At 48.0% G+C, this 22413-nt stretch overlaps 1 protein-coding gene across 2 annotated transcripts in view; it reads left to right on the top strand.

Moving 5' to 3' along the window:
- The window catches only part of Eefsec (eukaryotic elongation factor, selenocysteine-tRNA specific), a 191882-nt gene that overhangs the window by 131365 nt on the left and 38104 nt on the right, over nt 1–22413 (top strand). The gene's annotated exons all lie outside the window — the stretch shown is intronic.

Here is a 22413-nt window from a genome sequence, read left to right as displayed (position 1 = left end):
GCATGGAAGTGTAAGCCTCCCCAACTTGCTTCTTGGTCATGATGTTTGTGCAGGAATAGAAACCCTGACTAAGACAGTGGGGCAGACACTGTGTGACTCCCACTGTAGGAGTGCATGACACACCATGGCATTCAAACTCACTGGCTCTGTGGCAGATTAAACTGTTGTCTGGGGTTAGATGGAGCAAGTAGCTTAATTCCTTAACTGTTTGTGGCACACTCTGTCTGCATAGGATCTGTAGGTAGCTAGGAAAGTCAGAGAGGCCTAGCTTTTGTTTTGTTCTTTTGAGNTCCCTTAGCCTGTCAGTGGTTATGGATGATGCTGACAGATGGCCAGCTGGGAGCTTGTGCCCAGGAGCTCATGAACAGTCTGCCTTTACCTGGGAACCAGACTATGCAACATTTGGGCTTTTTCTTTCTATCACTTTCTCACAAGTACTCACCAATGACTGAACCAGGTCTGGTCATGGGAGATTGTATAACAGCTTTTCACTTATTGTTGGGATTGTCTTAGTCCAAGGTTTGCAGAGAACCAGAATTCCAGGTGGTAGCCATACAAGTAGAGAGAGGTAAGGTTGACAGAGTGGCCTAGTATCACCTGGTGGGGCTTAGCAGCTAATCAGAGAACAGGGCAAGAAGAAAGGGATGGAGATCCTGGCTGGAGTTGGGAACTACAAGTAAAGAGGCATGGAAAGCCCAGCAGCAGCAGCATTAAAGGGCAAGGGTCAACATACAGGATGAGGAAAGGAAGGAGGGCCCTTAGTGATCATCTGTCTGGGTCCATGCAGATAACCTCCATACCCACTGTGTAGCAAAAGGAGAAACTGAGGTTCATAGAGGATATGTGCACAGGGTTATATAACCAGTGAGTGGCTATAAATTGTAGGAATAGATTTATAAAAAGCTGCCAGTAGCTATTGGTTCCAGCCAGAAGTTATTGTGACTCTCCAGCTGTAAGGTTCGAATGGATGCTCAGGTTTTAAGAGACCTAAAGTAGAGTTAGAAAAAACACATGTGGCCAGTTGCAAGGAGATAAGACCCATCAGGACCAACAGAGAGCTTTGCTTCCAGCCAGAGAAGTATCTGCTCCCTCTCAGGCTCTTCCCAGGACAGCCTGGCAGCTGCCCTGGGCCTCATCCTGTCTGACTTCTCTACCTGGCCTAGCCTGACTTGCGGAGATGCCACCTCCACATTCTGGGGTTCTACTAACGTGCCATCCTTTTCAGGTTTTTACACCATCCATCCATTTAAAATCAACACACTTGAGAAAGGAAGTAGAAAACAACAGAGGATTGGTTGTTTTCTAGTCACACACACCCTGTGCACTTTAATGAAGTCATAACAGAACAAAAGGAGGGGCCTGTCTGCTCTGCAGTTCTCAGGAAGAAAAGCAGGTGTCACCATTATCTCCATGCCTCTGGCCACCATGCTTGAGAGCCTAGGAAGCAGAGCCATGCGTAACCCATAACCCTGGACTTGGTGTGNTGAGCCTGTGAGCAGGATGACAAAATTAGAGGTCACCTCGGTGTCTCCAATCTGAGCTGGGGAAGACACTGCTTCTCCTACTTTCCTCCATCCTGCCATAAGCAGGGGCTGTGTCTGTTAAGCTGAGAAGTATCTGATCCTGGCCAAGGAAGACTTCAGCTCCCCAGCCCCTGGGATAGTGAGTGACAGGGCTGCCACTTGCAGCCTTGGCCCTGGACTCTTTCACACTTGGCAGTTGATTTCTGAGTGTTCCTGTGCATGCAGGGCAGAGCACCCCAGCCTCCTGACATCTGCTCTTTTGCAGTCCACTTTTTGTTCTGTTCCTTTTCACTCAAAAAAGGTTAGATTTGACTCACTGAACTGCCAGTTCACAGGGTGGAAGCCTGCAGTGGGNCTCAGGCTCTGGCCTACCTAGCAGACTCTGCCACCTCCTGACCTCTGTCATCTCCAGGACTCTGCTATTTCCCAGGCTCTGCAGTCTCCTGGGCTTATCACCTTGACTATTCCGTCTCCCAGTCTCCACACCTCCAAGACTGTAATCTCCTGTGAAAGTCCCTCTGGATAAAACTATTTGGTTTTAGAAAGGCATTTCAGGAAGGCTGCTACATAGAGGTAGGAACCAACTTTGAAACTAAGTCAACCAAAGGTGATTTGCGTCTCAGGAAAAAGCCTATAAATTTTTTTAAATAAATAAAATTCAGACTCAGAGTCAAGCCATCAGGAGAGGGTGGCAGTATGCTTCAGGAAGGGCTAACTGCAGAGGACCTTTAATTGTATGACCCCTTGGTTCTCAGAAAGTTTCCTTATTTTTGCAGAAATATGATCTTTCTGCAGTTTCCAAAAGAGCTTCTTTGGGAACACAGTGATGTTCCTTTCAGAGCATTCACCTGTCCCCCTCTCTTTCACAGACCCCCTGCTGGATCTGCTGGTTTTCTGCAGGGAAGAGCTTGACAGGTAGTTAGTGAAAGCATGGACATGCTATAGGGTTAGAAGCTGGGCATGTCAGGAAAGGGGGAGCGTTTCGTTTCACTTCCTTCTCCATACATGAACTGTAGCCCTATGTGGTCCTTGGACCTTGAGGGCACAGCCTGAAAACCTGGCCATTTGCAGCTTGGGAAGGCCCAGGCCCTAGAACTAGTTTCTAGGTTCCACTCAGCCTCTAACAGTGCCCTGCCTTTTGTGACCTTGGGTTGGGACTCTTGTACTATCAGGACCTCACAGAGATGGTGCAGAGGCTTAGCATTCATTGACATGCTGAGAACAGCCACCAGCAGTACTCTGACTTNCAATGCTTTTGTTCCATCTGTCCCTGACCATTTGAAGTACCGTTATAAATATTTCCAGTTCTCACGTACTCCTCCTTCTGAGGACAAGTGGGCCCTGCTTTGTGCTGTGGCCCAGTGAGTGACTTGTTCAGTGAAGTCTCCTTCTTTTATAATGGTATGGAGTTGGCACAGTATACTCCAAAACTCAGACTGCCTGGCCCCCTGCCCTGTACCCACAGGTGGGTTTTCCAGTACTATAGCCATCTAGATGTTCATGACAAGACTGAGTCAGAATTTGGAGAAATGGAGAGCCCACTGCCTGTCATGCCGAGAGCTGAGCTGCTCCGTCTTCTGTTCTGAGCCTGCCCTGCCCTGCCCTGTAGTTGTACTGATGGTATTTCTTTCTCAGAGGAGCACGTTAGAGTGCTTCATCACATATTAGCATTAGGTTTACGTCCTTCCATCTGTGTCCAGCCACCCATAGCTGGTCCATATATGTCTCTTCTAGAGTTACAGCCACTTCTACCCACATAGGACAGAGTAGTGGGGTCTTCTGTCGTTATGTCACCAGCCTGTGCTGGGATAAGGGGAGCCTTTGTTTAATATGAGCACCTAGCAGCACTCAGATACCAGCACTCAGCAGAGGGTCCACCTTTACTCTCCAAGGAAGGACAGAGTCATCCTTGGTTGTTGAAAAGTAGAATGTTCCAGCTAATGAGAAGCAGTTGAGAGATGGGTGGCCACCATCCTTGCAGCAGGCCTCGTGTCCTGACCTGCTTGTTGAGGCGCAGATGACAAGCAGGTTGTAACAGGTGTGGCTTCATCTGGCCAGATGACAGGCAGAGAAACAGTGGACTAGGCTGGGCAGGGCCTCTGTTTCCTCTACTCTTCTCTGTCTTGTAGAAGAATATCAGAAGAGAGTTTTCATGTTGTAAGCTACCAATTGTAGAAAACCCTGACCCTCTCTGCCTAGTTCTTCTGCAGGAAGATGGCTTGGTTTGGGGAAGTGCTGGCTTTGGTCTTATACAGACTGTGATTAGAATCCGGGGGTTACCAGCTCATTAGCTGCACTGTTGGGTTGAATCAAGAAACCCTGGAGGTCTCTGTCCTCTCTTATTTCCAAGTTCCAGCATGGAAGAGGGGACCTACTTTGGAATGCNCACTGGCAGTTTGGAATGTAGGTAATACTTTTTCTATTCTTGGCAGTTCATGAGCGGCTACATCCTGCTCATCCCACCAAACCAAAAGAAGCCTTCCCCTGCAAGGGAAATTGCTGCATGTGTCACTATTTCTTGGGACAACATGGCTACCTGAGGTCAGAGGTCTGTGACTACCTATTGAAGCCAATTTTGGATATGGAGAAGATACAGGGTTCACTGTCTTGGCAGTGGATTCCTACTGTGCTTCTTGTGGGCTGTGCTCCCAAGTTTTTCTGAAAAGCCCTGGGCAGTTCCTTTCCATGCCACACTGAATCCCCAGGGGGCTAGTAGGTGTTTGCCACCATACTATAAGCACATATGCCTCTCATCTAAGCTGGCTTGTTATTGGGCTAGCTCTAGTAGATCTGTTCCACTCTCCCAAGAAAATATTGCTACCCACGATGCATATGTGAAGGTCTGTATGTAGGTGCCCTGAAGACAGAGAAGGGCATTAGATCTCCTAGAGCTGTAGTTTCAGGTTGTTCTGAGCCACTGGACAGCAGTCCTGGGAACTGAGCTTAGGTCCTCTAGTAGAATAGGAAGTGCTCTTAACCACTGAGGGATCTCTCCAACCCCTCACTTTTGTTTTAAAAAAGTGATGTCCTGAGATGGAAAATACCACAAAGTTTACAGTGACAGAACCCTGAACACTTCCGCCCTGGGTTCTGTGTCCCAGGGAGCTGCTGCTATTGCTCTTCTAATAACACACTCCAGTGTCTGCCTCCTCATATCACTTCAGGCTCTGCAGAGTGCAACCCTGCTTTTAGCTCTCCAGGTCTAGATTTGACCTACACACAGATACCTCACTCCTAAACACTGCCTAGGAGGGAAAAATGTGCTTCCAGAAGCTCTCAAATACCTGCCCCCCTGCTCATGTTAGAAGCACAGAACACCTGGCCAAGCAGAGTTCTTTCTTGTTTCCCTCTGATGTGAGCTCTCAAGCTCAGCACTGCTGTATATGGACCTGATAATCCTGCCCTAAGAATCATGCTGGACTCTATGGAACAGTTAGATGCCTCTCTGGCTGTACCCAATATTGTGTCCATGACACTCCCCACATTCCTTATTGCCATGGTGACAGGCAGCAGTTTGTTCATGCTGGGCATTGCCACCTTCTACTAGAGGGGTCTCCAAGATGGGGAGCCACTGCAGCACTGATAGAATTTGGAGAGTTGTACAGAGGTAGACACAGATGCTCGACGTGGGAAGACAGTAGTGGAGGTCAGATAGAGACATTAGCATGCATACTGCCTGCTCTTCAGTACCACCACCCCTCTCCTTTCTTCCCCTTCCTTCCTCCCTCCCTCCCTCCCTCCCTCCCTCTCTCCCTTCCTGCCTCTCCCTCACACACATATACACACACATGTTCACTTATTCCCTCACACAGGATCGGGATCTCATACTTCTATCAAAGAGGGTGTAGTATGATGTGCAGTTGTTATAAAGCTAGATTTCTCAATGGCAATACCATTGAGAAATAGTGTGATATGCAGAAAGAGACTTCTGAGGGTAAATGCTGACCACACTAGTATCTGCTTCCTGTGCTGTGAGGAATAACACAATAGTGATCATACATGTACGTGGGGCAGAAGCCATGTACATTATCTAAGCATTGGGTATCTCTGTTCTTTCTGAGGCAGCATCTTAGTTTGTAGCCTGGACTGGTCTCAGCTACCACACCCATCACACATCATTCTCTGAAGGAAGTGTCTGTCAAGCCCTCCCCAGGTGCTGGGCTTCTCAAGTTCATGTCCACAGTAAAATTTGGCTATACTGGTAGGCAGTGTAGGCCTTTATCTTCTTTAGATTTGGGGAACAGAGGCTCAGAAGATGGGGCCTTTGCTCAGGACCACACAATGTACTCAAAGGGAGAAGAGCCATGCTCAGACTGCCTGGTTCTTGTACATCCGGCAGACAGGGCTGGGTCTGAGGGAGGAAGGGGGAGATAGAAAAGAAGGGAGGCTGTTGTTGGTACTCTGTGTTGTAGCCAATTAATCACTGTCAGGGTCTCTTTGCCTGAGGCCTTTGCACAGTGTCAGTGTGTGGATGAGCTCCATGTCTTGAAATCTGCACATTTCACCACAGCCCTTGGCAGGATGACCCCAACCAGCCTACCTCTTCGGCTCAGCCCTCCCCTGCCACGGCCAAGAACCTCAAGTTGTGGGTCAGCTTGGACCCCCTCTTTCTGTTTTTTTCTTAGCTGATAGTCTTTTTCTGATTATAAAAGCAATGCACACCTACTTACTGGACAAAATATGGGGAGGTGTAAGGAAGAATATTACCCAGACGTTCAGCATGCACCATTGTGTTAATGTCTTGTTTGCATAGCAGGGCTCACTGGGCTCAATTTTTACTTAATATCCTATTTCCTTTCTCTCTCCTACCCCCGCCCCCCCGGCTTTTTCTGAGTCAGGGTTTCACTGTAAAGCCCCAGCTGTCCTAGAACTAGCTTTGTAGGCCAGACTGGCCTCAGACTCTATTTTCCTGCCTCTGCCTCCTGAGTGCTGGCTGGGATTAAAGGCATGCACTACCACTGCCTGGCTTAATATCTTAATTCAGACACATTTCAATACCATTGTTTTGAGTTCCCATGTTCTTGACAGCTCTTGGCCAGTTGCTACTTTATTGGTCATATGATATTATGTTTATATGTTTTCTTTATTAAGATTCTCAAAATAATTTTAATTGTACAACTGACACTTGAGATACATTTTTATTGTGACTCTCTGTGCACTGCCAGGAAGGATGGTGTCTTTGATCACATCCTACTTCTTGTCTAGCACAAGGACATGCACACATATATTTCATATAGCAAGTATGTTGTCAAACCTTATGTACCTGTGCCCACACACTCTGGCTTCTCTGGCCCTGCAGGGCTTGACTTCTCAGAAGGAGCCAAATCTGCCACAGCCTCCCTTATGATTCACGTGAAGATTGCTTGGCATTTATGCTGCACAGCTTCTTTCCATGTATAGTGTAGTCTGGGGTGACTCTAGCTTTCTAAAGAACTGTCACGTGTGCTCACTGTCTGGAGACCCATAGCCACTGGGGGGGGGGGTGAGAGGGGGGTAAGGAGCCTGCCTGGAGCCTAGTGGAGCTCGGGTGCAGAAGACCCAGGGTAAGAGCCAACAGGCGGGGCTGCTGCTTGGTCCGCCAGCATCCTTTCACTGGGGCACAGGCCTCCCTCAGCGCTGTGTGGTGCCATCATTTTCCCCTCCCATGACATACGACAGCAGGGAGTTGAGTGGTTTGTTTCATCTCTTCTTAAGAAAAAGTTAAATTTATAATCCCAGTCTCGACCTTCCTTGTAACTCATGTGCTCATCCTGTTAGCTGGTTTAATATATGGCACCACTATTTCATTAAACAACATACAGGAATAATTAGTTCAGCAACGATGCCTCAGAACAAAAGCCCTTGATTTAGTTTAACTTTATAAGTTGTTCTCTTTTGATGTGCAAGAACACATCTGGGGTCTTAAAGAAAGCAGAAAGAAAAATAGGAGCCGTTTTGTTAGGCTGGGTTAGGGTTTCTGAGCTCAACCAGTAACCCTTTGGTACCAGACCTCCCAAGCCAGCATGAGACCTGAGGGGAGGGCATGAAGTGTGGAGGCAACAGGCGGGACTATCTGCTGTAGACCTTGGAGCACAGAGTCCCCTTCTAACTCTGTCCCCCACATTTTCCTCCACCCTGCAGCAGTCCTCAGAGTCCCTTGGAGTTTGCTGCTGTGCATACTGAGGCAGGCCAGGAAGGGAATGGACCCCACTTGCAGGACACTCTCTGTAGCCCACTGGGTACTCTGGATTTGTCTTTTAAATATTTCTCACTCAGATGGCATCTCATGCCTGTCAGTTAGGGTTGAGGATAGCCTAATTCTTGTTGAACCTGTAGATTCATCCTTTGGAAGAGCAGCCAGTGCTCTTAACCACTTTGGGGATGGTGTTGCAAAGCTCCTAACAGAGCTGGGTGGAGTAAACACCATTCTCTGGCCGCCATAAGCATAGACAGCTTGGAGGCACATGATCCCTGAACACTGGCTACCTGCAGGTAGGGAGACCAGACTCTGCATTAGCCTCCAACACTTAACCGCTATGTAGCTGTGAGCCTCGTGCTGGGCATGCATGAAGTCTGTCTTACCCTCCCATGAAGGACTTCTAGGAGTCAGGTGCTTAGCAGGGGCCTCACCAGAGCTAAGAACATAGGTTATTCAGTGGCAAGCACTGTCCCTTCCAAAGGTTAGTGAGGGCATACTTCCCAGACTCGATCCAGATCCCTTTTAGTTTTGACAGCCGAAGTGATTCTTCCATCTGTGGTTTCTAGTCTCTACCCCTCTACGGTAGGCTGAGGGGCATTTAGGTCTGCTGGTGGCTGGCTGCTTTCATCCACCCTTTCAGGACAGTCTCTTATGCTATGTTCTGTTTCCTCTTCCCCAACCTTATGCCCAGGACAGGAGAAGCAAGCTGTTACTCAGCTCCTTCTACTTGCAGAATCCAGATAGAAGTACCAAGACCTAGAGAGATGGCTGCTCTTCCAAAGGATGAGTCCACAGGTTCAATTCCCTGCATCCACATGGCAGCTAATGACTGTCTATTACTTCAGTTCCAAGGGGTTTGGCACCCTCACTCAGACTCACATGCATGCAAAAACTACCAAAGCACATAAAATAAATTTTAAAAAAGGAGTGCCAAGCCCCAGTATGAATTTGACCCAAGTGTCTAGGTAGGAAGCTCAGACCAGTCAGTTCCCTTTTTCTGTGTTGTCTGTCACCAGTGATGAACCTCACCTTTGACATCACTTTATATCCTAGCACTTTCCAAATAATGCGTGTAGCACCGGCAGCAAATGCAGCTGACCAGGAGAATGTGTCCTGGGCAAACAGCCTGTGGACATCACGCTAACAGAGGGAGAGAAGCTATGCTTATCCTGCTGTGTGTGAGAAAGCAAGCTCTAAAGAGATTAAATGGAACACCCTATGTTCAGGCCTGGACACAGTCTACACCAGATCTGTGGGAGCTTCATGTCTCTGCTCCTTTTGCTGCTTGGCATCTGTCCTCAGTCATCAGAAAGGGACGCCTAAAACTTGTTCATACATTTTCACCTGGGTCACGTGTCCATGTTGACTCTCATTTGTGTACTGTTTCTGAAACCCTGGCTCATCTGACCATCTTGCCTCTTTCTATGGCTGCCACCCCTCAAGGCTATATGCACCAGGCTAGCAGTTAGGAACCAACTTGGCCTGCCCAGCTGCCTTGCTGGGGACAGCAGCCTGCAGAGGCCCCTTGTAATCTCTCTATCCACAGCCCTCATTTTAATTTGCAAAATTGAGCCCAGATCGAGAGCAGCAAAGCCAGGGGCGGTAAATATTCATGCCTCAGTGAGCGAGGGTGGCTCCATTACTGGTCTGAGGTTGGGAGAATTACCTGGGGATTATGTATATTCATGGGCCGATTTTTATTTGCGATAGAACATGACTCACGTTGGCCCGTGTGCTGCGCAGTCTACCCCAAACAGACTGCACAGAGCTTATGCCCTTAAGCTTCTGAAAGTCATCTGTGGATTGGCCTCTCCTCGGCTCCTAGGAGACAGTTTGGAATAACAATCATAGCAGAGCCAGCCAGGGGCTCCCTTTGAATCTGTCTTCTCTGGACCTAGGTCATCAGTGCCAGGTCATAGGTGAGACAGACAATGATGACCATAGTGTAGGAGAAATGTGGATGTCATACCATGTAGGTACCTCTAACTACAGAGTCAATTCTTACCCATCTTTGCTTCATCTGCAAGGGCTCCNAGCTTGAGTGATGCCTAGTGAGACAGTGCAGATCTGCCCACAGCTAGGCACTGCATGTCCAGCTGTCATATACAGGGCCTTGGGTGAGGGCAAGTACTCTGCAAAGGTCAGNGAACTACAGATGGGGGAGTCTTTATTGAAAATCTATATGTTACCTATATATTTTTCATTTTTAAATTTGTTTTCTTGTATGTGTATGAGTGCTTTATCTACATGCATGTATGTGTACCGCATGTGTGCCTAATGCATGAGGAGACCAGAAGATGGCCTCAGATTGATGGAGTTACAAACAATTATGAGATACCATATAGGTATTAGGAACCAAACCTGGGTCCTCTTCAAGAACAGAAGTGTCCTCAACCACTGTGCCATCTTTCCCAGTGTGTGTGTGTGTGTGTGTGTGTGTATTCAAATCCCACACTATTTCACATCAATCATCTCAGTCTTATAGGTGTCTAATGGGATTGGTACCTTTTCCATTTAAGGAAATGGAGAGAGAAACTCCTTTGTTCAATGTCACGTAGTTACTGTAACCTAGTGTCAAATCCCACAAGCCAGACTCCAAGGCCTGCTGTCAATTATATGTGCCTCTACATCAAACCATTACTGCACAGAGAACATACCCAGCCACCTTGTGGATGTGCAGACAGAGAGGTGACCTAGAGCAGCACTCATCCTCAGGGCCCTTATAGAACATGNAAGTGAAGCGGGAGCCAGTCTACCCTCTTTAGGGGCCAGTGGCTGGAGTCAGCCCAGTGGATCTTTGCCTCCATTCCACCATTGCTGATCTGGTTGACGTTGGGTTATTCACCCTACCTCCCTGGGTTCATTTGATCACTGTACACTATGGGGCATAGTGAAGCTGCCAGGTAGAATTTTTATAAAGTTTTACGAGCTTGCCCAGAGCTGTACCTAGTGCAGTTGTAGGGCAAGAATGGGGGTAGCAGTGGCCACTGTGACAGAAACAAGTGCCAGGCAGGTGGGGGTGGGGTGCTGGATAAAGGGCCCTGTTTGTTATGGGTGGACACTGGCTGAGCTCCTTTCAGCATGACACCCCTGTGGGTCCTTGTGTGCTAGGATTACTTGTGTTCTCTAAGTACGAGTGGACCAGATCATCTGGAGCAGCCTGGAGTGGTGAGAGGAGAACCAGGTGATGGTGGCTAACTCCTCAGTGCCTTCACAAGTCTCTGTCTACTGCTCTTATCCTAGAGTGATCCTGGGCAGCAATTCTCTCTCCCATGCTGGCCTCACAGACCTCCAGCTCTAGGGTTTCCTACATTGCCTGCTTCCTGATCTCCACTGCAAAAGCCTTCCCAGAAACCTTTGCTTACTCAGTCCTTGCTTGGGCATCACCCACTGGTTGCTGACTAGCTGTCCTACTGATCTCTGCTGGTACCCTGCAGTGTGCCATGCCATACCAGAGATATACTTCTCATGGAGCTCTGTGCTAAAAGTAATGAGGAGGCATGGAGGCCTGAGTGGACCTAAATGTTAAGGGAGAAAAGCAAAGAGCCACTGGCAGAGAGAGAGGGGTCAGGGAGAGAGACGGGGGGGGGGGGGGGGGGGGGGGGAAAAGCAGGGGTCCCTGACCCTTATGACCTGCTGAGGACACACAATGGTCTACAGGGGCTGAGGTTTTCCTCTTGAGCCTGGAAACCTGACAAAGTTTCATGTCTGCCTCCCTCCCACCCCATGACCTAACAGAGCCTACCTCAGCCAGCAACCACACTGGTTAGCAGGACCAGATATGTCCTGCCCAGGAGTAAGTAAGGTGGCGAGCACCAGAAAGCATGCAGAGCCATGGCTGCTTGAGCCTTGCTGGGCCTGCCTCTGCAGAGCCAGGTGATCTTCTTGAGTTTAAAGCTAAGACATTGAGTTGTGTTTGTTTTGCAATAGATTTGCTATATAGCCCCTGATGGTCTTGAATTTAAGATCTCTCTGCCATCGCCTCCTGGGTGCTTAGGGAATGCAGGCACAGGCCTGCACTCCCAGCTTTAAATATATTCCTTAAACGTTTTTCATTCTGATACTGCACTTGGAAAGTACATGAGAANAGACAGATAGAAGGAAAGTGTCCTCAGTACCTGGTGCCTTGGTGATGTGTGTCTCAGTCCACAGCTGGTCTTTCCACTCCAGTTAGACAGCTCTGGCCTTCACTTTATCATTAGAAAAAAATCTTGAACCAGGAAGAAACTGATGGAGAGAAGAATCAGTGTTTCCTATGGTTAGACAAGCTGGGCCATCCCTCTTAATTCCTGTAGTCTACAGGTGCTGCAATTTTTTCTTTTAGGCCTGAAAACCTTACCTCTACCTTCAACTGCTAACCCTAGCATGTACTGCCCAAGGAGCACCCCACACACACTACCAGCCCCAGCCTCCAACAGTGAGCAGATCCCAACCTGCAGGGGAAAGTCTGAGAGCCATCTCATGCATGGAGAAGCCTGAGTCTCAGGTCACACTCACTGCCCAGTGTCAGAAAGCAGGTTGGCAAAAGTTCAGGCTTGAAAGGAAGTACAGATTAGGCACTCCAACATCCCAGGACTGAGGGCTGGCCCTCCAACCACTTGTAACATGACTCACCATGCCACTATTTTATTTTCTCTATCATATGGCTAAAGTTATAATAAATAGAAATGAGAGAAGGAACATGTGAGGAAGCCTGGTTTAGGGCCATCACTGTTTAACCTACCTTGAAGAGGTAGGCATATAGTTCAGTGGTACAGTACTTGACTAACCTGCAGCAGGCCCTAGGTTCAGTTCCCAGGATCACATCCAGACATCCTCAGAACTAAAGGAGTTCAGACTCATGTTGATGACAAATAGGCTGCCGCAGGGTTGTAAGACTGGCTGCCCTTGTTCGTACCTGGGATCCATTGTTCCATTGGNCAACACTTGGCCAGTAAAGCGGTATTTCCATTATCTGGACATTGGTGGACAGATTACACTTTCTTTTACCCACTTCAAAGAAAACATAGGGCTGAGTATGAAACTGTCCTACACCTACAAGTCACCTTTTATAGCAGTCGGGGTGTGACTGCTCTCAGGAGGCCCAATAGTGTCAGCCAATGAGACAAATAAAGACATTGTCTTGTTGCTCCTTCTGTTTCTCTGTCTTTATCACCCTGCTTTCACTTCAGCTCCTGTCATTGACCTAGATCCACCAAGGAGTGGGCCTGGTTTCTCCTGCCTGGGCTTGTTGTGTATGGCCAAGATGGATGCTAGCAGTGGGATGTGCTGGGAGACACTACTCCCTCCAGCTGTGTTGTGTCATGGTATCTGCTCCATCAGTCGAGCCTAGTGGATTACTAAGCACAACTGCCAGGGAAGAGATGAGGCCAGTGCTGCCCAGTGCTCCCATCTGCACAGGGAGACCACTAATGGTATGCCACACCTTGTGCCACAGACACTGAGGTCAAGGCAGGAGGCATGAGCACCAGTGTTGTAAGCAGTGCAGCCTCTCAGCTACAGTGAGGCTGTGGGATGATGGTGTAGAGGACAGAAGGAGGGCTTGACCCTGCCAGGACACAGGCCTGGGACATGTCGTGACCATGCATGGTGTGAGTGTCTCATGCCTGGTTGTGCCGCTTGCAGCCTGTATGGCAGGGGAACTGGAGTCTGGGAGACTCATGGGAGTGTGCTTAATGCTAGACTTTGATGAAGAACAGGATAGTCCAAGAACTNGGGGACCCCTCCTGTCCACCTAAGATTAAAACCCACATGTTGTTCCTCACCAAGGCCCAGGGATCCAGATGTGGCCACCCTTGCTGTTCCATTATGCAGTGGGCCTCTGGCCACCAAGAGGACAGCTGGTCTCCTCAGCTTGCCTTGTATGGATTCCATACTCCAAACCCAGCAGTCACTTAAAAACAATTAAAGCACAGTTGCATGGAAGACATAAGAATCTAATGTTGATGTAATTCAGTTTAAAGTTTTATGGGATGACAAATACTAGGAGTGGCTTGGAGGAGGAAGAAGGCTTCCTGGAAGGCCCCTTGTCACTTTTACAGTTCCCCTTTGTTATAGCCACAGGGGGAGGCTAATGGGAAGAGTGAATTTGTGAAGTTGACATGGAGGGACATGAACAGTGCCATCCCAGAGGCCAGGGATCAGTGCCCTGCAAAGTAAATGTATTCATTTTAGGAGCTGGTGTCCAGCATGGAGCAGCATGTCCCAGGAGGCAGCAATACAAAGGCATAGTAGAAGTTACAGCTCTTGAAAGGGTCTCCTGAGGTGGATGTTGGAGTCATTTGTATAGGGAGTGAGGAGGGTAGAGAGAGCTGAGCAGAGGAGGAGAATTGTTGTGGGCCCAGCTAATAATAGCCAGTGCTCAAAGACCTGGCGCCCAGTGAAACTGAAACCAACCTGAGTGAGCAAAGTAGAGATGGAGCTTGGCCTGGCCGACAGGCTGAAGACCAACTGCTGCTTCCTCTGGTCTTACAGGAGGTAATGTNCCCCTTCCTCTAAGCATGGGACTCCCTGGCTCCCTCCCAGTGGACAACTAGTCTTTTATTTAAGATCTGATGGAATTTTTGCATGAAGTAGATCCCTCTAGTTAACATAATCTCTAGTTTTGTGGAGGGCCCTGGAAGAGCGAACCCAAGCCAGGTGAAAGAGTAGCCTCGACTCTCAAGAGCTTCTAGAAAAGTCCCTGGCCTCGTACCCAGAGGCTATGTGAAGCAGGGAGGGCATATCATGCACAGACCTCCTCACCTGTCCTTCCCTTCCGTAAAGACTGAATTTGGCTCAGGAGTGCATATTCACAGAACACTGTTCTCAGGTGGGTTGGTTTGTTTTTAAGCAGTTTTTATGTGTGGTACTTGGGAGTAGGACAAATGAGAAGCCTTCTGGACAGGCCTGTCCCTAGTGATGGGGTGACACATTAAGACGGCAGCAAACACTGAGTTTATCTATCAGCCTAGTAAGAGCAGCAGACCTGCAGCCCCAGGTCAGTATGTAGGAGAGAGACTCCCTTGTATTGTTGATAGGAATATAGCTGACCACTGCCAAGAGCAGTCTATGAGACCTGATAAAATCAGAAGCATACCCACTGTGCTAGAGAAACTGTGTCTGTGTGCAAGCTGAGGCTTGTTCATGGCAGAAGCTGTAACCCTCATGAACATCTATGGTGGGAATAAGTGATTTGGTGGAGAGTTGCTCAGTGCATACAGAGCTTGTAGACCTGAGTTCTAATTCCCATATACACACTGCTTATGGCAGTGCATGTCTGTAGCTCTAGCTCCAGCTCCAGCTTCCTGAGGCTGGCAACCATTTAGTGTAGCTGAATCGGTCAGCTTCAGGTTCAGTGAGAAACTGTCTGACATAAAGTGAAAAGCATTGAGGAAGACATATGATATTGACCTCTGACTTCTACAAGTGTATACCATGAACACCAAGAGAGCATATATAGATACATGCCATATGTGTGTGTGCCCGATATGAATAGATGTCAGAAATANAATGTCAAAGAAAGAGGGTCAGTAGTAGAGTTAAACTCTGATGTCATGCCATCATATACTAACAAGTGTGTCTACTACTCAGAAACACATACATGGATGTAAATATATAAAACAGGACACAGTGAACTCATGAGGGTAGTTGCTACAGGACACTCAGGAGGGGGAATAGGATTGGGATTTTAGTCAAGTCCTGGCCGAGGAATGCAGGTGATGATAACACTTGATTCTCTATGGTTTTGATTGGCTTTAATTTCTCTAAAACTAACTGGTTAGAATAAATGCCCCAAACTGACCTGCATTTTGCTTCTCAGCAAGGAGCCATTAGGGAGGCCCTGGTATCCCCCGGAGGCTCATATGTGCTGTCCTCACACAGAGCCCTGAGTTTGCCTTTGTGTGTGTGTGTGTGTGTGTGTGTGTGAGTGAGTGAGTGAGTGTGATGCGATTAAATGCATTAGGGGGAGGAAAATGTCTTATCTGTGCACAGCCTTGCTCAAAGAAGGAGAAATAAGAGCAGCCAAATTGAAACCTTATTAAACAAAATGGGTTAGGTCTGATGGAGCCCAACCTAGACTGATCTTTAAAAGCTTATTTCATTTTTTTCCCCTCTCGTCTGAGCCTCTTTGAATTGAAGTAACTGAGCCTGCTGTTGTAAGCTCATTAGCGTCAGACCTGTGTGTCTCTTTTCTGCCCCGATTTACATTTTATTAAGTCACAGCAAAGTTGTGCTTGACCTCGGCCAAGGCACAGGCTCATTAACAGTGAGATTGGGTACAGTCAGTCCAGTCTCCTCATAGCTGGTACCACCTCTCCAGAATCTACTGCATGTTGCAAAGTATGTTCAGCTCTGGCTGTCAGCTTCACAAGCACCTGTGGACTATGCAGAAATCTGGAGGGCTGCTCCTCAAAAGAGCATGCTAAGTTGGACTCACCTGGCAAGGGCTACCAGGGTTTAAAGCCCTCTGTATGGTGTTGCATCTTATCCTAGTCATAGTTCTGGTACTAGTTTCTAACCTTGGCAGGCCTCAGGTTCCTGACCTATGTAGTGAGACCACCATTAGCAAGCTAGAAGACTCTTCCNTGAGAGTTGCATGAAATACATCTGCAATTCCTTTATCTGCACACCAGCTGATGGTAAGTTATCTGAACTGTCTCCCTGAAAAATAGTGCAGCAGAGGACTGGGGGTATATTAGTCAGGGTTCTCTAGAGGGACAGAACTGATAGAATGAAATATATGTATAAACAATAGTAGCTTACGTGCTCTGGTCCAGCTGGCCCAATAATAGCTGTCTACCAATGGATGGTTCAAAAATCTAGTAGTTGCTCAGTTCAAAATCTGGATGTCGCAGCTGGTCTTCGGTATTTATACTGGAATCCTGAAGAAGTCGGCTCTAATGCGAGTGAGAGAATGAGCTTGCAGCAAGAGCAAGGGCAATCAGGCAAAGAGCAAAAGCTTCCTTCTTCCATGTCCTTATATAGGCAGCCTCCAGAAAGTGTGGCCCAGATTAAACGTAGATCTTCCTACCTTAAAAAAAAAAATCAGGATTAAAGGTAGGTCTTCCTACTTCAAATAATTAAGAAAAATCCCTTGCAGGTGTACCCAGCCACTTGGATTGTAGTTAATTCCAGATGTAGTCAAGTTGACAACCAAGAGTAGCTATCACAGGGGATATAGCTCAGTTGGTAGAGGACCAACCTAGACTAATATTCAGCACAACATGAACCAGATGTGGTGGCGCACACACACACCAGATAATCCTGGCACCTGGGAGGTAGAGGCAGGATTACCAGAAGTTCAAGATCATTGTCCTCTACATGGTGAGTACAAAGCTAGACTGAGTTGCACAAGACTATCTAAAAACATGAAAAAAAAAAAAAAAAGTAGTGAGAGACTCAACTGAGTTGTTCCAGGCGGTGGCATCATGCACAACCTTCAGAAAACTAAGTTGCATGAGGGGTTGCTACCCTTTGCCAGGGCAGACAGCAAGGTGGCTCAAAGTGAGATTTTAGGGGTAGGTAGGCCTGGCTGTGTCTGCTAGCACTACTGAAGCTTTCACAGCAAGTCTTTCCCATATCCTTCCTCACCCACAAGTATACCTTTGCAAGAACTTGAGTGTGATATTTAGGGATAACCTGTCTAGAACTTTGTCCACTTAGAGTCTGTAGCCTATAGGTCAGCACCCCAGCAGCTTGGTAGGGAGGGTGATCTATGCCCAGCTCCAGTGGCCTGGGCTTCTGTTTCTGCTCAGCTGCTCAAAAGATGAGACTGAGTGTCAGGCCTGCCTTGCAGCCCTGGCATTTATTGTCCCAAGTCTCAGTCTGTTTGTGACCTTGGAGACATCACAAACCTCTGTTTCTTCATCCATAAAATTGAATGTAAAAATATTGACCTGCCTCGTAGGGTTTTTATGTAGAATAACTGACCCAAATGATGGCAAAGCCTCTTTGTTAATCAGAAAAGACCAAAGTGCTTAGCAAGCACAAACTTGAGTTTTAGAACATGGTTTGCCTGCTTGCTATATTCCTCCTCCCTCTGCATCCTCCCTGAGTTTGCACCTTATTTTCTCAGCAGGACTGAGATCAGGGCACAGCAGTATCCCAGCCCTGTTAGCCTGTGGGCAGTTCTGACTGCTCACCAGAGAAGCAGGGCAGGACCAACCACAGAAGGGGCCATGGTAAGGCTATGCTGTACCCATCTAAAAAGTGAGGCTATTGTTCTTGGTGAGAGAGGTATAACTATGTGAANATGGGGAGAAGGAAGGAGCTTACACATTTCATCTAAGATCTGGAAATGAGAGCAACCATTTTCAGACAATGAAGCCTAAGAAGCTTTTTGGGTTTGTTGAGGCCAGGCCATTAGGGGTGGGATGGGACTCTGTCATCTAATACTGGCCTCTCTTCTCCAGGATTCTACTGCAAGGCCATTGGCTATGTGACACTGAGACCTTTCCTGATGACACTGAGACCTTTCCTGAGCTCAGAGCCTCTGTTCCCAACCAACACAAGACAGATCTTCCACTGGAGACCTGGAATGTGTCCTTGATCCCCATGTCTTCCTCATCCTAACATAGATTCTGAAGCTAGGCGTGATGGCACATACCTATAATATTGGGAGATAGAAGCTAGAGAGTCAGGAGTTCAGAATATGAGGCCTTGTCTCAAAAATACACTAAGGACAACAAAAATAGAACGACCTCTGAGGATCTTCTGTGGCCAGTTTCCCTCTGTCCTGCTTCATTTCTCTTCCATCTGNTTTCTACTCTGTAGCCAAAGTATTCCTTTAAAGATGCACATAGGTCAGGCATGGGGGACACATCCATAATCCTTGCACTCAAGAGGCTAAGGCAGGAAAACCTCGAGTTCAGGGCCACCCTGGGCTATATAACAAAATTCTGATTCAGAAAACAAACTCAAAGGCATCTTCCCAGGCTCATCACTGGTTTGTCCCTCTGACATGGTAAAGGTAGCTTCCCTTCGTCTACAGCCTTATACCCCAAACAAACCCCCAGCAGCCTGTACACTTTTAGCTTCTCAAAGTACCAGGCTCTCCTTGCAGGAACCTTAGGTTTGCTCTGCCCCAACTGCTGGGTCTCCTGTGCATGGTACTTCTTCCTCCTGGTCCCAACTCAGTGCTACCTCCTCAGGAATGCTGGCTACTCTCCTAAAGCCTACTTTCTTTTCTCTCACTGTACTTCCCCACAGTTGTGCAATTAACATTCATTAGTTGTAGATTGAGCTATTGTTCCCATCTCCAGGTAGCAGATCCCATAGACCCAATGCTGCTGGTTTCTTGGGCCTGGAATTTCATGTGAGCAATACATGGCAGACATGCTAAGTGATAGACATGTGCTGGCTCCACCCACCTGCATCTGTGAGGAATGCTCAGGGGTCCTTGAGTGAGTGGCTAGAGTCTCACAAAACTAGAAAAGGAACAAATGTAAGGAGAGCCCGATTCTGTACTGTTAGTGTCTAGGTCAGCCCTCTATTCTTAGCCTCCCTGGGTGGAATGCAAGCTCACGTACGACTGGTGATACTGTGTGCATGTGCCCTGGAGAGCCAGAGTAGCAGCATGCCGCCTGTTCCCATCTTTATCTGCTTCACAATTTCCTGTGTCGGCCCTTGGAATCTTGATCTTCAGTTATTTGCCTCTCTGCTCTTCTGCCCTCGCAAAGCATTCTTTATTATTTCAGTCCTGAGAACATGAGCCCGTTGAAAGGAGAGCATGCTGTGAGAGAAGTCCGCCTGGCGCTGGGTGGGAACAACAAGCCCCCCAGCCATCTCTGTGAAGAAGCTTTAGTCAAGCCTAGATAGGTCTGGAATCTCAGCAGGGTGTGATGTGGCTACAAGGGGCAGTCCATCTCTTCAGGTGGGCTGGATGCATGCTGACCTGTGGGGTGTAAGGGTGCTGGCACTGAGGGTGCAGCAAGACCTCGAGTAGATCACACCTATAGCCCACATCTGAATTAGAAATGGAGACACCCAGATCTGACTGGCAAACACTAAGAAATCTGACAAGGCCAGACTATAAAGATGTACTGCAGCTAGGATCATACCCTGATGGTAGAAGTATATTTCTGTGCTTAGCAGAACTGAACCCTCACTTCTGAAATCTTNGAGTTTTGCTCCGGGATCTGAGTCCTAGAGAGGCCACCTTGCATATAGGTGCCTGGTGAGATCCTTGTGAGACAAGACACTCATCTCAGCACTTCCAGCAACAACAGCAAGCACTTTAGACATAATTAGCTCAGGCAGTCCAAGCCAGTGATCTGCAGGTTCTTACCCCTCAGGTACCTGAGGCATATGTAGGCATTCTCAGTAACCTCTATACAGGGCACTCCCTCAAAAAGCACAGCCACTCACATAAGGCAGTGTAGTCAGCAACTACTACTGCACGGGTTGTACACCTATATACAGTCATACATGTGTGGAAAAAGAGAGGAAACACTGAGCACCAAATTCTAGATAGCGGGTCCTGCACCACCGCATGCAGCATGCTTGCAGGGACTATACAGTAAGATCCAGGACTGGTGACATTGGAGTTCTGGAGGGACAGTCATTGATAGGCTTGCAGGTGGGTACTCACTGCCTTGAGAGTTAAGCCACCTTGCAGAAGTGGTGACTGCCCTGTAAAGCAGGAACGAGATCAGAGTATGCACCTTTGCTTGGCATGCATGTAGGAAAGACCTTCCCATAGTGCCCTGGGTGCTCAGGTCAAGATATCAAGACTTTGTCAGGAGGAAGAAACCTAAGCAGGAAGCAAATCCTGGCAAACCACAGGGAGATTCAGAATCACTGTGTGGGAGACTTACTTCAGAGGCCTCTAGATATAGCTTATGGCTTAAAGGGAGTTGAGCATGTGGGATGTGGAGGCTGTACAACTGGGCTGTATGGAGAGTTTCACTGAAGGNGTGGGGAGGGGCACCTTCTCCAGAGTACTTACCAGGTGGCCAAGGTCTGAGCACTGTGGCAGCCTACCCATGTAAAGGGGCCCTTAGTTGACAAAAGGTCCTTCTTAGTGCTGAAGCTGAAAAGAAGGGGAAGAAAGTCATAAGCCAGGAGCCCAGGTGAGGCTGTGACATACTTTCCTCCTGGGATCTGCAGGGTAGAGCACTGCCCCTGGNAGTGGAGATGTTCTGTGAGTTTACAACCTCAGCACCCTGCCCCCATCCCCCACTGCCTCCTGGGCCACCTCAGAGAAGGCTTGCATTTGCCTTTGATTGATGTGAGCGGCAGCTTTTGACACTGCTTCTCACTTTCTCTGCCCTCTGACCCTGTGGGTGGGGAGTCAATGATCTTTAAACAAACACTTGAGTTTGATACTCTGGTGAAAGGCTCTGGGCCAGAGTGCCACCAGTGCAGCAGTTACCCTCTATCCAGGAGGAAAAGTGTGGACGCCCATCTCCAGCCTTGATGACAGGGTTGCTGGTAGCTGAATCACAAAAATCTAGGCTCATTCTATTCCTTTTGCTGGGTTTTCTGAAATGGGTTTCATGTACTCTGCTTTGTTCAGCAGAAAGTGTCTGATGGCACCTCATGAATGTGGCTTAGGAGGTATGCCCACCATCTTGGGCTCTGCTGTGTCTGCTCCTGATTTGCAGGCTGTGAAGGCAGAAGTCAGCTCTGTATGGACTCAGTGTTACCTTTCAGAAACTGAGATAAGATCACATTGCCCCTTCCGGTGACTCCAGGCAGGCCCCTGTATATACATGGCGCCTAGGCCTTGACCTTTGGCCTCCAGGAGCCCTCCTGCCTCTTTATTGACTGCTTAGCCTCACAGACAGCGCCATCTCTGGGNCTGGTCCTTACTGATATCTCTGCCTAAAGCTATTTTGCTCTGGATCTTTATAGGCCTCAGCTCAGGGGCTGATTCTGTAGTGCTCCTCTGCCTGCCTGTGCAAACAAAAAACAGAGTTTGCCCAACTGTAGGCCTTGTCATGTGTCTCATGTTTCATGCACCTACATTGTAGAATTGTGTTTTGGTAAATATCAACACATTTNTATACACTAGTTTATGTTATATAAAATAACATTGATATAGCTGTGTGACCTGTGTAGATCATTTTTCTTGTTTCTAAATATTGAGCTCTTTGAACAGAGCTAGCTCTAGTCCATCTCCTGAAATAGAGGCTGACACATAGTAGGCACAGAGACCATGTAGAATAACTGGAGGAAGACCCTTCTTAGAGAGCCCTCAGCCTTGGCAGGCAGACACAAGCTAGACAGTGGGAGTTTCATGTGTGAGGAGAGGTAGAGACCAGCCCCTCAGGAATCAAGAACAAGTCCTGCCCCTAGTCACAGACTCTATAGCCTTGCATCGGACCTAAGCCTTCAATGTAAGTGGCACACTGATAGGCTGAGGAGCGGGATGTCAAGGCTACACAGAGGGCTAGAATGTGCTGGAATGACTGATGAAAAGGAAGAAGCTGAAGGGTGTATAATCTGGGTGAGTCAGCTTCTCGAGACAGAGGGGACTGAGGTGACCACTGTTCTTGTGCTGGCATAGGGATAAGATTTGAAAAGTGGTCTATCTAGTGTTGCATCCTAGNCCTTGGCTCTTTGGGATGCTTCTTTCTTTGCCCACAGAGGTCTGACTGAACCCTGGCCTCCATTCTCCTGTTTGCCTGGACCTCTACTAGGGCTGGGGGTAGGCGGATGCTAGGGCTACAGAGGAAGAATGACCTAAGCCCCAGCTGCAAGACTTAAGGGTTCACATGTTCTCCCTCT

The sequence above is a fragment of the Mus caroli genome, chromosome 6 (genome assembly GCF_900094665.2).
Source record: "Mus caroli chromosome 6, CAROLI_EIJ_v1.1, whole genome shotgun sequence".
Classification (NCBI taxonomy): domain Eukaryota; kingdom Metazoa; phylum Chordata; class Mammalia; order Rodentia; family Muridae; genus Mus; species Mus caroli.
Note: the sequence above shows the minus strand (reverse complement) of the source record. Positions and strands in the feature narration are given on the sequence as shown.